General features: G+C 45.1%; 1 protein-coding gene and 1 non-coding gene across 9 annotated transcripts in view; one reads left to right on the top strand and one right to left on the bottom strand.

The window, feature by feature from the left end:
- Nucleotides 1-12,462: 12,462 nt before the first annotated feature.
- TRNAS-CGA (transfer RNA serine (anticodon CGA)) lies at nt 12,463-12,535 on the top strand. Its single transcript has one exon. It is a non-coding gene; the product is annotated as a tRNA-Ser (tRNA).
- Nucleotides 12,536-12,823: 288 nt separating this feature from the next.
- The window catches only part of Lmpt (four and a half LIM domains protein limpet), a 405,187-nt gene continuing 403,463 nt past the window's right edge, over nt 12,824-14,547 (bottom strand). For all 8 annotated transcript variants that reach the window (XM_037425056.2, XM_037425052.2, XM_037425051.2 and 5 more), the window contains one exon: nt 12,824-14,547. This exon is cut by the window's right edge and continues 954 nt beyond it. The gene's annotated coding sequence lies outside the window, so the exon portion shown is untranslated.

Genomic DNA, 14,547 nt, shown 5'->3' on the forward strand with positions numbered 1-14,547 from the left:
CACGAAAAAAACGGATGTCGGCGTCAGCTCGACAAATGACACGTTCCCATTTCGTTCTTCGGTTTTCCTTTGAAAACGAGATCACTCGCCACTTTAGTCCAATTTCTGTGACGATTTGCCTCTCAGCATCACCCAACCGTTCGTGTTTGCAGCAGTACAAATTGCGAATATCCAGCGCACAAAGGCGCATCACTTATCAACGCTGCAGTTCACAGACAACACACACACACACGAAAACCAATGTTCTCGAGTTGTCAGCACGCACACCAGCACGCCACAAAAAAGTTGGCCGGGTTTTGCAATATATGTCTGTCGAATGACAAGAGCGAGCGTAGGCACGTCTGTGCAGCAAAACAGGATGGTCTAAACGGAGTTACTTCAGAGCCCGCGGCAGAAACAGTGAGCAGGCCTGAAATTATCTAGGTAGCATTGGCCAGGTTCATGCCGAATGGATCAAGTAGCCAGCAGTGACGCCACCCGTTGAGGCTTTTGTGGCCACGGGCTTCGCGGCCTTATCGCTCGCCACTCATATAACGCCTCAGTAAGGAATGCGTGGCGCGTGGCGATTACTCGTGAGGGCACGCGTCGCAAGTGGTGCGTGAGTGGCGTAGGCGCCGGCGTCGTTGAGAAATTTGCGCTGTCTGCGCCAGGTGCGGGCATGAGCACGCAGGCCGATGGTCATTGGAACGTCGTGCCGGAAGAAATGAATTATATACAGTACACACTCCGATTTTCAAAGGGCTGTAGAGGCGGCGGCAGGCAGACACGTGGAACAAAGATGGGCTGTAGGCACGAGCTCACGGTGTACCTGGATGGCACCGATGCTAGCACATCTCTGTCGCATGCCGAAAAAAAAGGCTTAGGACTCAAGCAGCACTGCTCAGAACCACTGCGTCGTTGAACGTCGTGTAGGGAGTGCTGGTAAGTTTCAAGTTCATTGACGCTGTCTCCAAAAATGTTGCGCGGCAAATCAGCATCCGCAGGAGACTGAAGCTGTGCCTGACTATATGGAACGAGCTACGTGACCACCATGGTCAGCTGACATAGAAGACCTTAGAAATGGTACGGCAAGCTGGCCATATGCTTGCATTGCCGGTGGGTCATAATTGGGTAGCTCCAGCGCGAACTTAACTGCATCGTCGTCCACAGACATCGCCATACTGGCGGCTGCTTCACCACTGGCGTGGCAGATGAAAGTCGGCTTGGTTATTACCGCCCATGGTGTCAGCGAACAAGTGACAGGTGGCGGCGACTTGGTTGCCGCACACAGCGTTAGTATATGCGCCGAAGTCATCGTGCTCACCGACGTGTCCACAGGCGTCAACCATTCTACAGAAGGCCGATCATCTGGCGGCGTATGCTGCGATACGTCAGTGAACTCAGTTGTCGTAGACAGCTCGCTTACCTCATTATTGTAGAAGAGCGCTAGATGAAATGCGGTCCAGGGGAACCGCGAGGAAGGCTTGGTCGGGGTAGGTGGAGAACCGCCCTCTATGTAGTCGGGCTCTAGTCGGAGGCAATGTTCAGCGCCGCAAAATTGTAGGATGGTGTCCTGCAGTCCGTTGTATGGGCGGAGGCTCCACTTGAAATATGTGATCCGTAGTTTGAGGTCGGGGGGGGGGGGGGGGGGAGAGAACATCTTCAACATCAATTCCTGAAACCAGATGTCGTTACTCTTCAGGGGAGCCTCGAATTCCGCAATTGGTATGTCGAGAGAAGAGCGCAGAAGGGTTGCATCGGTGGGTAGAATTTAGACGGACGGATGGACGGATTTTATTGAGCCCTTCAGAACGCACTTTGAGAAGGGAATCTCAAATTAAACGCAAGTTCCTTCATGGCAAAGCCTGAGAAACGCAATTTATCAGTGCAAATGCATTGAATGAAGGGCAGACGTATTTGTATATGGGAAAGCGGAGGTGGTGGCAATCTTTCGCCTTGTCGCAGTCCTCAGACTGTGGGCAGTTGTGTACAGCTTTTCATTCCAGTAAGAATCGTTTATTGTGGTAGTTGGTCATGCGTAGCTGACTCAGACCTACTAGTGCAAATCAAAGAAATTACCACCAGAAATAAAATGAGCACAAGTGTTTATCACCCTGTTTTCTTGCTATCATTTAGAGTAGGAACAAACGCCGGGTACGATTTGCCTATTCTGCATACGTTCCCGCATTTCTCGCGTACCGCCGCCGTTGTTCGCTGATGTATTCGAGACAAGAGCGGTGTTATGGCGTCGGTCACTGAGTACGCTTCCTTCTTAAGTTGCGTCCTTTTCCATCCGCTCGTCCAATCGACGCCCACCTACAGTTCTATAAATAGTCTGCGTATCCGTCATGAATTCGCTGAGAATACCGCCCTTTATTGTTTGCCTGCGGCTATCGGAAGCGAGAGCTGCGAAATAGCTTCCTCGCACATTTTCATCTACCGCTCCACTTGCAAGTGGCGTTCTGGCGCTACCGATAAAAGCTTAGCCTGTTGTAAATCCGGTGATCGCAAATGCATATTCAGGGGAAACTGCGCGTTCAGTGTGATGATGCTGCCGGCAGCAACCGGAGCGTGGGCTTCTTTCCGTTTCTCTTTATATACTACAGCGACACTTCCAATGAGCGTTTCGACTTATTCCAGAATAACGGAGCTACGCCCTTGTCTGAAGTATTCTTTTTTTTTTCAAGCCACTCGTTTTCATATACGACTGCAGCGGGCAATAAATATGCCTTTCGGATAAAAATGACGTCAGTATATATTGTCCGTAACTCAACTCTAGCTCCCGTTTGCTACTGTCGAGCATATTTTGAAAACAAATAAACCCAAATTCACTGGTCGCCACAGAAAGCGGCCGTAGCGGAAGCATTTTTCGTGGAAGGGAAAATGTGACAGTCAAGTGTACGTAGCTCTATTTGCATCTTAATTAAGCTCTACGTGGTACAAATTTCCGGATCTTTACGTCATGGCACCCCTCGCAATAATATTGCGGTTTTGGGACGTAAAACTTTAGCAATTATAATTTTACTTAGACTAAAAGAAGCCAAGAGTGGGAACATCTCATGCTCACGCGAGCGTGGGGGTTAGCCATGTTGACACTTTTTGCCATACTTCTCAGTAAGTACACTTTAATATACTAAAACAACACCACATCAACATTGTTGCACACAAAATTATTTATGCAAATGGAAACCCACCGTGGTGGTGTAGTGGTTACAGAGCTAGTCTGCTAACTCGATCGTCGCGAGTTCAATGCCGACCATGGTGGTCGCACTTCAATGGAGGCAAATTGCCACAGACCCGTGTTCTGTCTGATGTCGAAGTACGTTAAAGAATACCATACAGTTGAAATTTTGGCCGCCCACCACTACGGCCAGACTCAATCACATGCTGGTTTTGGCACGTGAAACCCCAAAAATATCCATTACCAACGGTGAAACGTGCTGGACAATGAGCGCGTGACAGTAACACTGCTGGTATCAAAAGAAAGCTTAATAGCGGAAAGAGCGGTTTTCGGCGCTCAGCACAACGCACATATCGCTCGTTAACCTAAGGATACGTGTCCAATAGCGATATCTCACTGAGCGAACAATTGCTTCCGGTCGGCTTTACCAGAATGCCAGAACTTCCGCTACTCGTATCGCACGGCGTGTGTTTGCGCCTGGGTATGCGCAACCGGCGAAGTAGAGATGTGCTACGTGTTACATGAGCGTTTAACCCGAAATGGTAGCGCCCAGCGAGAAGCAACAAAATTTTCTAACCGATGCGCAAGAGCACAACGGTCACTCATGAGCGTCTCATACTAGAGAGTTTGAGAATTGGGGCCCCAATAAGCTTGAGCACCCAAGAAGCTTGCGACGTGCCAGGGCGCATGCGCAGAACCTCAAGTCAATCTTGGGCTATCGCGTTCGTGTTGAACTATCGTGGACCACCAAGGCGTCTGGGTTGCCAGCGAAACGAAGCAGACGCAGTGCGAGCCACTGTGCCGTACAGCCCGTGTTTCACACAATTTTTAATTTGGCCACGGGTGGCGCCCCGTGGGTTTGACCCAACGCAGCGTGTGTTTGACAAGTTCTCAAACTAGGCTGGTCCTGCAAACGCAAGAGCAACCTACGCAACGCAGTTCGGAGACCCATTGATTTGGGCTCCTCGAGCTCTCTACTGTCTTTGCTTAAACATGTGCAGGTATACTGTCATTTTCATATGCACGCACATGCGTTTATAAAAGCCGTGTGAAGCTGATCATGAAATCAATCATCTCGCTGGTTCTTCAGCCGATAAGTGACGTTACCGTATCCCCAGGTTGACGCCCACGCGATAATATCTATAAAAGCTTGTAAAGGGACATTTGATGCCTTTCAATTTGATGTCCAACGTGCATATTGAAGGATTACCTGGAACGTCACGAACGCAGCTTCTTAACGCACTGGTATTGCAAACGTAGTCGCCATGATGACGTTAATGCAGCATATTGACTGCTGTTGCTTAAACTGCTTCAATGTCATGAAGTTGAGGCCGAAGTGTCATTCATCTCTGCACCTTCGCGATGGCATAGCCCTCGTGTGGTGTATTGACAACATTCGCGTGCCTTATTTGTGACCATGATATCACGAAAACATGGAGGATTCGATGACTTTATGCAAACCATCTACTTCGAAATGTCCCGCCACCATAGATCACCAGCTCAAGTGTTGCACTGCTTATTTCAAAACCACGGGATGAATTCTTCGGCGCGGCGGCTGTATTTGGATGAGAAAATTGAAAAAAAGAAGTGAAAACATCCTTGTGCTTTTAATCAGGTGCTCGTTACACAACCCACGTTTAACCCGGCATCCATCACAGCGACGTACCTCATGTGACACTCCGGCTACACACGAGACGTGAATTGACAGAAGTTATTTTATTTAACGAGGAACTTTTACCAAGGTTTACTGATTGGCGTGTAATAAACGAAGATGCCGTGTGTTCGTAGAAAGCATTACTTTAGGCTACTTTGCCTATACAGCTTGACGATCGACTGCAAACATTCTCAGCCTATTGAATACCTTGTTAAATACACGAGGCTGTTGTACACCCGTGTTTTCAGATTTTGGTGCACGTTAAAGAACCTTGGGGGGTCGAACTTTTCGGAGTCCTCCGCTACGATATCTTTCGTAATCACATGGTGTTTTTGGGACGTTAAACCTCACACATTAATCAATCAGCCAATCCATCGAATACATGACGCATCAAGACAATTCAGCGCCACTGGTGTTCAAAAGCAACAAAAATCTTTCCCGGCAATCATATCTGCAAGAAGCCAACTTAAAGAAAAGACGAGTAGAAAAGCCGCTTACACGGGGTTGATGTGAAGTTCCGAGGAAATTTGAAACCATCCGTTGCTCGTCTTTCCGAACATTGGTCTCGAGCAATGAACCACTATCCGCGTGAAGCACTAATGGGGATTCTCGAGCAGCTGGGCTCACGTGCAAAGTTCTAAAAGTCAGCGAGACACCATTCGAAAGCTACCTCTAAGACTGTAGACGCCGCAGTGCACACGACGAGGCTGCGCTGGACCAGTACCACGTGCACGCGCGTCGTGTATTCGCTTGCTCGCCTGCCTAATCCTGCAGGCTGATTGAATACAAAACGCGCATGCGCTGAAGGGTCATCCAGCATTCAAAAAGCAACTGAATGTTGTAGCTGAGAAAGGAAAAAGAACAGGACAGTAAAAACGCTGGCCTTCAACTGGACTCTTTAAAAAGTGCAAGGCAAGAAGCTCCAAGTCCATGCGTGCCAACGAGTGCGTTAAAAAATGTTTTACGACATCAATAGATATGCATAGCATATAGGTCTTCCTCAAGGAATTGTTTTCTGTGATAAAGGATTGACGCAGCACTTGCACATTTACTACATTCAGCTGATTTGCAAAGACTTAAATGAATTTTACTAAAATTTTCCGTCCTATAGCTACAAAGATTGTACGCATGAGCACTGGACTTCTTCATCCGCAGTTTTCAAAGTGCCAATTCAGTTGAAGATTGGCGTTCTTGCTGTCCTGCTTCGTTCTCCCTACTACACGATCAAGTTCTTTATTTCCGGGCTAAAAATGTCTTCTTCGAAGTTCTAACAAGCGAAACTTTCCGCTTTAGGCCTACCAAACCCTCGACGTGCTCACTGCGACGTTAATGTGTCCCAGGGGCGCCTTTCAAATGGCCTACCGAAATCTCCCAAGACTTTGTCCACGAACGAACACGAAACAATCCTGTTCACGTCTGCCACGAGAGCCATAAATCTGTTTAAGGGCGCCTAAGCAACCTCTTCATATGGAAAACACAACCGCGTTATTATCTTCTGGCGTTTCCCATGTCTTGGGCGGCAATCGTAATGGCGCCCTTTTGTTTACGTGACCTCATGTAAGAATAAGTTCTCGATCGGTCCGTATACAAGCGACATGTTGTGAACGCTTTTCTACTCCGATTCACCGAGCAGTTGTGCGGCTGTTCTGCCTTGTCTCGCATGGTTGTCGTCCGCGACCAACTGATTTCACTTCGCTTTGTGCGTTTACAATGAAGCAAGCAGAAATAACGACACGTAGCCAAAAAACATGAAACCGTGAAAGATTCATGGCTTGATGCTTACACTTTCTCCATTTTTCTATGAAGAAATGAGTGGCGAAGAGGCAATAACGCCTGTAGGAAATGTAGCATAGGCGTGAAAGCAAGCACTGTCCTACGCCATCTATATTTCATACAATGCCAGTGCAAACGCGGGATTTTCAACGAGAGCCGTTGGTCCGCCTTAGTTCAGCGGATGGTCGTGATGTGACGCCACATTAGGGATAGCGCTGCTAGCATCACACGTACGTCAGAGCGATTACTGACCGAGATGCGACAGATGCGCATCCATCTCCTATATCATAGATCTGTCAGGTTTGTTCCTTTATGCTCCTTTGTGGATCGAAGCAATGCCGCCATCACCTCATAGCACTAGTGACGTAGTAGCGTCTCAGTGACGCGTCCCCATTGGCTGCCCACATAGCGCTACGAACGGCGACACGCTATCTCAAAACACCGTATCTTTTACAGGGACAGTGTGATCACCAACATTGTGAACACGAAGAATTGAAAACACCCCACGAATTGGTGTTGGGCCACACCAAATTGGTTTCACATCACATGGGAGTGCACACATCACAGTGAAGAACACCACAACATAAACAACACAGAAGAACAATGGGAGGCACTGCTGTTTAGCTCGTCCATTGCTGATCAGTGTCGGTTGGCCCAAGGGGCAGACAGGATGACTAGGGCCAGCGGAGCCCTGCAATAGGGGTCCGACTATTTGGAATGCTCCGCGTTATGTACAAATAAACCTTTCTCTCTCTCTCTCTCTCTCTCTCTCTCTCTCTCTCTCTCTGTCTCTCTCTCTCTCTCTCTCTCTCTTTCTCTCTCTCTCTTCATACAATTTTGTCGCGAGGCACTGCATGAGGCATTCTCTTCCCCATGGCCGCAAAGCACACGCGAAGGCTAGCCGGTAGGCAAGAGCAGGAAAGGGCTAAAAGAGAGTATAGTTATCGGCTGGATCTGTTGCATCTTGCCGCAATTGAAAAAATAGAAAAGGCACGGCACTGTCTTATCTTTTAAATCGATGCTGTTTAAGGGCCCTTTAAAGACCGAAGTGCGAGAACCATTCGAACAAGACTGGTGGGCGGCAAGTCAATGCACTTTCAAAATGTCTCAGATATTGGCATGAGCCTTAGGCCGTTAATGGCTTAATGCTCCTTCCCTCGTATTTCACTGCTTACTTGCAGTTAGAATTCGTATTACCTGGTTTTGAAAAAGCTCTGAAAGTGCCGTACCTCAATGGGTTTGACACAGCCACTGCGTAGTAACATGGCATGGAAAAGTCGCGGGGCAGAATGACTAAATTAGATTTAATGTGCAAACCAAACAATTTATTCCCGCAAATGAATGGCTACCTAAATATTTAATATAAAGGAAACGCTGATTAGCTCAGCCTCGACGAAAAACAAATCGAGGTGTGCGTAGCTACTTTTTTGTTTATTGTTTGGTTATTTCAGCCTTCTGCTTTGACTATGACAACCCAACGACAGCAAATATGAGTGATGTCATGCTACTATATTAGCACGACACCACTCCATACTTAAATATACTTCCCTCACTATCATAGAAAACGTGCACTGAGCTAGTGGCACCGTGGAGCGATAATGAAGCAAAGGAAATGGTGTGCTCTGTACAACAGCCGACCCATGAGCCGTGTCAAGGTGCTTCGTAATGACTCGTATGAATGGCTATGTCGTAAACTATGCCAATAACTGTAGTAGCTATATGCACTTGGAAACTAGTTTCGCCGTTTTCCAATGTGGCTGTGCTCAGAGTCCGACATAACGTTGGAATACTGTAGGCCGCATGAAGCTAATGCTCGTGCGGTCACATTCATGACGTACCTGCCGTAGCTAGTCTACTGTCAATATACTGTAGGCACAAGTTAACTGATATTTTTAGCAGGCTGAAGAAAGCGAGAGGAAGCCAGAAAAGTTTTCTCCAGCCTGCAGTCCACAATTTGAATGGTGAAAAGCAATCTGCTGGTCCAGAAATTCTTCCTTGTAACTTTCTCTTGCTTTTCTGACGTATCACAGTTCGTAAACAGTACCATTAAGGAAGAAGTCCTATATGCCAGGCAAAATGCGTCGCAGACAAGGAGACTTTCGAAAATTTATTTCCTATGAATCGCCATCCCTTAAGAAAGCGGTACGTTGTGCTGTGTGACAGCTGAGATACCACGTGTGAATCTGGCACGTAATAAATATACTCGACCGTTCATGCAGCCCGAACAAAGCCTACAAATGGAGCTGAACTACTGCACAGATAAGTAGGTGCAAACACCACGCATTACTAAATGCATGCAGTTCAGTGACAGTGCTTGCGTGCGTACCAAGAGGTTGTCTAAGACGTACATCTTTTACACAAATTCTATCGTTTGCTCAGCAATAATCAGGCAATACGACAACAAATAATGTTTACAAATATCGTTCGTAAAGGTCAATGCTTCAAACTTTACAGTGGCAGGCCTCACAAATAGCCCTTTCAGAACCCTGTGTCGTGCGTCTGTGGTGCGTCACATCGAAAACACGATTATTCTGTAATATATGGCCTTTTTCTTCTTTTGGGTGCCGAAAAAAAATTATGCACTGGTAACTATCTAGAAGCCTGCCTGTTTGATCAAACATGTCATCTTCGCACACACGCGCTGGCACACATTGTGGGCGTGGCTAACGGTGTGACGACATTTCGTATTACGCCAGTTGAAACTGCGGTGGCCGCAAGTCGCCTCTCGCAGTGCTCGCGGTGCATATGCGTAGGGCCCTGCTCCGCCCCTTGTAGGGGCTGCACATTTCTCATAGCCTATCATAATAACTTCGCATGAATGCTCTCGATTGTAATCGAAGTTACACCAACAAGAGTGGCAAAAGCCTGTGCGACTAATAACCGTAACATCACTGCTCCTTATCTTAATTACATAAAGCATGTAATTTGCAACATATGCGCAAATATTCATCCCTTGTTTATTTTGCTTTGTAAACCCCATAAGCTGGTGCCTCGTTTCAGTTCACAGTGGAAAACAGGCTGCACAAGATTTCCTGCTGCATCCCTTCTTGGATCAGCTTGAATCAACGAGCACCCCACCGCGGTGATCTAGGGACTAAGGCACTCGGCTGCTGAGCAGCAGGCCATAGGATCGAATCCCGGCTGTGGCAGCTGCATTTTCTAAACAGGCGAAAATGTTGTAGGCTTGTGAGATTTCGGTGTAAAATTAAAGAAACCCAGATTGTCGAAATACCCGCAGCACTTAATTATGGCGTCTCTCATGTTCATATGATGGTTTTTGGGGCGTTAAACTGCACATATTATTATTATTATTATTATTATTATTATTATTATTATTATTATTATTATTATTATTATTATTATTATTATTATTATTATGATGTTGTTGTTGTTGTTGTTATTGTTGTTGTTGTTGTTGTTGTTGTTGTTGTTGTTGTTGTTGTTGTTGTTGTTGCTGTTGTTGTTGTTGTTGTTGTTGCTGTTGTTGTTGTTGTTGTTGTTGTTGTTGTTGTTGTTGTTGTTGTTGTTGTTGTTGTTGTTGTTGTTGTTGTTGTTGTTGTTGTTGTTGTTGTTGTTGTTGAACCGAAGAAAAACGACATGGCTGGTTACGCCACTCATGATGAAAGAATGGGCACTCACCTCTTGCAGGTAAACAATCATCATTATCGCCATCAGCACCACCTCATCTTCCAGACTGCTGCGTCGTATCATACCTCGCCATCGTGTCTCTACTTCCAGACATGCGAAACGCTCCTCATTTGGAAAAAACACACGCAAACACACGCAGAGACTGCTACCTCTTCCTTCTTACCTTCATTTTATTTTCTTACTATATGCTGTTATCTACAAGGCTATGCCATGCTTTTTCTTTCCCTATGTTTTTCCGTCCCTCTCAGCCACACATATATTTCCGTTTCCCATACGTCTAACTGCTACATGATACAAGAATATGTTATGCTGTATTTTTTTGCTCACCCTCTCTTCCCTTTCGGACCCCCTCGATCGGTGCACTAGACTCTGCATGGCTAGGCTGTGCTAGAAGCTACTTGGCCAACACTTGTATTTCGCACTCCTTCCTATGCTGTTCCGTACATTTTTATGTTAAGCTGTATCCTGTCGCCTTCTCGATTTCTTCTTCCTGATAATCACTCCTCCCATTATCCCCTTTGTAAGCCATAATATACAAGGCCATCCGGTGTGTTACTATTTGTCCTCCTCGTTTTCTCCCCCACCTCTCAGTTCATAATCCCGCCCCTTTGATGTACTATATGCATGGCTACACTATGCTGGAGCTGTTTGCACACATGGGGCTCCTGTGGAGCATATATATTCAGTTTTGTGCGGGTGATCCCACAGTTTTACGAATTTCAAACACCTTCGCTGTTGAATGATATTTTATTAAAAGTAAATCATGACTAAATACTCAAACTAACAAAAACATATAACTCATTCGTTTTGTTAAAATGTCACAAAACATGAAATACATTAGAAAAAAAGCCACCCGCAACTCGCAATGTAGGGAAATCGACTAAATGTGTCGCAGAGTGGTGGTGGTATCGCGTGAATGTTGCGTAATTGGGTATGGTTTGACAATGCCTAATTGTTTATTCGTCTATGTTATTCTTAGTAATTGAATGAAGGAGAAGCATTGTTTTAAACTAGTGGTGGAAAGCTGATGCGGAGTTCCGCCCCACTACTCTTTGAAGGTACTGTTGCTTCAATTGCATCTACTGTAGTCAAACAAAGCGTCAAATCAAGCGAAAGCCAAGTAAAGACACACGTGACTGAATTCCGAACGTTCCCACCGTCGTTTATATATACACACCACCCGTATTCGAGGGAGACGAGTACGGGGGTGAAGTCCGCACCTCCACTACACATTCTCGGCTTTATGAGTGCCGGGGGTGTCTTATCTTCTATTTGCTGCTATAGCGACAGTTTGCGGCTGTCTTCCTGGGCCCGCACAAGACGCGAGCATGCGCAGCGGGGCTGTGGACTGCGCCGCCGACGTCGAAGCGTGACATCGTGCAACTAATAATTGCTTCGCATTCAAAGTGCTGAGTAAGTCTGGCAGATTTTCGAACAGCTCACCGTGACTCCCTCCTGATGGTAATGTTTTTTTGAAAGTTGGCTTTGTTGCAGGCCAATTCTTTTTGCGGAGGTGCACTTTTTCAAGGAAAACCAAACAGCGAGATGTGCAGGCTCGATAGGCTGACGGCGGCGGCGGACAGTTGACAGGTGGGATCGCAATCGTAATATTGGAAAGCAAATGCAATAAAAACAGGTAGAGCAAAGAGCCAATATCGAAGGCAACTGCAGAATGTAACTGTAGAATGTAACGTGCTGGAGTATTTTTCAACTAGCTAAAAATTTCTTATCGATACCTATGAAAAATGGTAATTTTTCCTGATAACGGAACAGTTAAATACCAGACACTTGTGGGAATTTAGGCTCTAGCGCAAAAAGAGGCATTGTAGGCACAATAAAACAATAAGGTACTTTCTAACCTTTAATTCATGCTCATATATCAAAGTGGGTCGAAAGGAGTGCATTGAACAGAATAGATAATTGCGTAAACCAGCGTCTCCAGTCACCATCGTGGCTGGTTTCTTGGTCCTCATTTATTTAGCAAAACTCCGATGTTTTCATTACCATCCTTGGTGATTTTTGTAGGAGTTTGATTTCAGTCAGTAAAAATACACACACACACAAATATATATATATACTGGGAGTAATAATTCACTGGGTCAGTTAGTCGTCTTCGTGATGGTATAGGATATGGCACAATGGGAGCGTTGTCAACAAGGATAATTATACTTATTTCCCAACAGTTTCGGGAGGAGCCCTCCCGAAACTGTTGGATGTACGGAAGGCCGCTGTGATAGCTTAGTGGTTAGAGCATCGAACGCGATATTCGAAGGTCGTAGGTTCGATTCCTGCTCACGGCTGGTTATTTTTTCATCCACTTTCCTTTTTTCTTATTTACATTCCATTGGTTCTAATATCTTCCCCTGTACATTCCTTGGCATTTACTGTCTGTTAGATCTCATATATATATATATATATATATATATATATATATATATATATATATATATATATATATACACATATATAATTGGTGTGGATGTGTCTGTTAGGTACTGTAGCCAATGACTGGCAAAGCTTTATTTGTGAGAGGGGTTCATGTAAACTGAACACATGCCAGTGTCTAGTAAAATGATAGGTCACATGCGAACCATCAGTGGAAATTTATTCGATTTACGAGAGAGCATCCCGTCTCTCCAAATGTGCGGCATACATTGTTAGTAACACAACCGGAATACAGACATCTACACGCAAAACAAAGACTACAAAATATATATCTCACTCAGCGCTCGTACTTAGAAGCATCAGGCACAGTTCACAAGCATAGCAAGGCCACAAGTCGGCACACTGTTGACCCCGTAGCTAAATTACCGAAAGCGTTTTCTACTTGCATAAAGGGTACCCCTGGACGTGGTTAACATGGCGAGGCATTCTTGGCACATCCCCACTTCAGTTAACATGCAAGGAAAACATAAAGCTCTAAGCTGAATTTCTCCCCATACTGAGTCTAATAACAAACATGTGGTGATTCGTATAAGCTAAGGTTCTAATTGCAAATTACTGAATTGCTAGTAAATCAAGATGTATACACATCTCTCTAAGAAGAAACTTGAATTTTATCAGTATTTGTGATGTAGACACATTCCAATTCTTGTAACTTACATATAGTCCTTCAGCACCTCTCGCAAAGAGAGTAGCTACCAGCTCGTATAACTCAAGCTCATAACTTATACACCATAGCCAATGCGGAAAAGCATTGCTGTAGGGACCGAGGATTTAGTAGACAGGATAAAAAAAATGCTGTTACAGCGGTAAGCATTTAAGCTGTGAAGTGTAGTATCACATATCTGATGTACAATGCTGCATATGTGGCGCATTACACTTAGTTGTTGTGAAAAGCAAGCATAGTTTGTAATGCGGTGAATAAAAGCATTAGTGGCTAGAGAAATAAAAGTGTCAGTACTAATGAATAAGCAAACACAAATGTTGCCAACTGATCATCACAGTGAGTCAAGCATGAAAACAATGCAGAAAAAGACATCACTGCATCAGCATACACACAACTTCTTCATCGTACAATGCAGTACCTAGCACTCTGTAAAAGAACTCCGCATTCAGAGTATAATTCTTACAGTTAGTCCACTGATACATATTATATTAAACTCTGCTCATTATGTACAATAGTTGGCTGAATCAACAAAACCAAGCAATATGGCAAAGTAAATAATGTGGCACACGACACATTACGAGAGGCATCTTGTCGCTCTAAGCAGTAGTTCAGTGCATATACGATAGTTGTGTTGGTGTTGCTGTATGTACACCCATACACCTGTTGTGCTGCGTATACTGAACTTGAATCCAAAGCCTCTAAGAACTATTCGTCTTCCTTCAGAGGCAAACACAAATTCGGATTGTCGATCACTTACACGGCGGCCAGCGCTGTGTTATTTTCTTCATCGTGAAGGCCATGCTGGTGACTCAGTAAAGGCTTGAACTTTAGGCATACCTGGAACTTGTTGATATGCTTGCGAGTGGGTGGATGTTGCGTTTCAAGCTTTTAGGGTGTGTTACATTATCTCTCTCGTAAAGAGACCTTGTGACCTCATATCTCACTAACCACCACAACCAGTCTCTTCCAGACCTTCAAGCAAAGTGAAACGCCGATATGTCCTCTCACTAAGTAGGAGAAAAAATTTATGATGATAAGAATGTACAAAAACTAAAAAGCTGCCGTTTGGCAGCATAGAAGCTTCAGCAGTGCATATACGGTTAAAGTACTTGAAGTGAATGGATGTGCATGCGGGAAAATCTTTATTGTTGCCTGTAGTTACAAAAACATTTAACTTTCTCACCTGAAAAGTAAACAAGGGGT

Source organism: Rhipicephalus microplus, chromosome 5 (genome assembly GCF_043290135.1).
Source record: "Rhipicephalus microplus isolate Deutch F79 chromosome 5, USDA_Rmic, whole genome shotgun sequence".
NCBI lineage: Eukaryota > Metazoa > Arthropoda > Arachnida > Ixodida > Ixodidae > Rhipicephalus > Rhipicephalus microplus.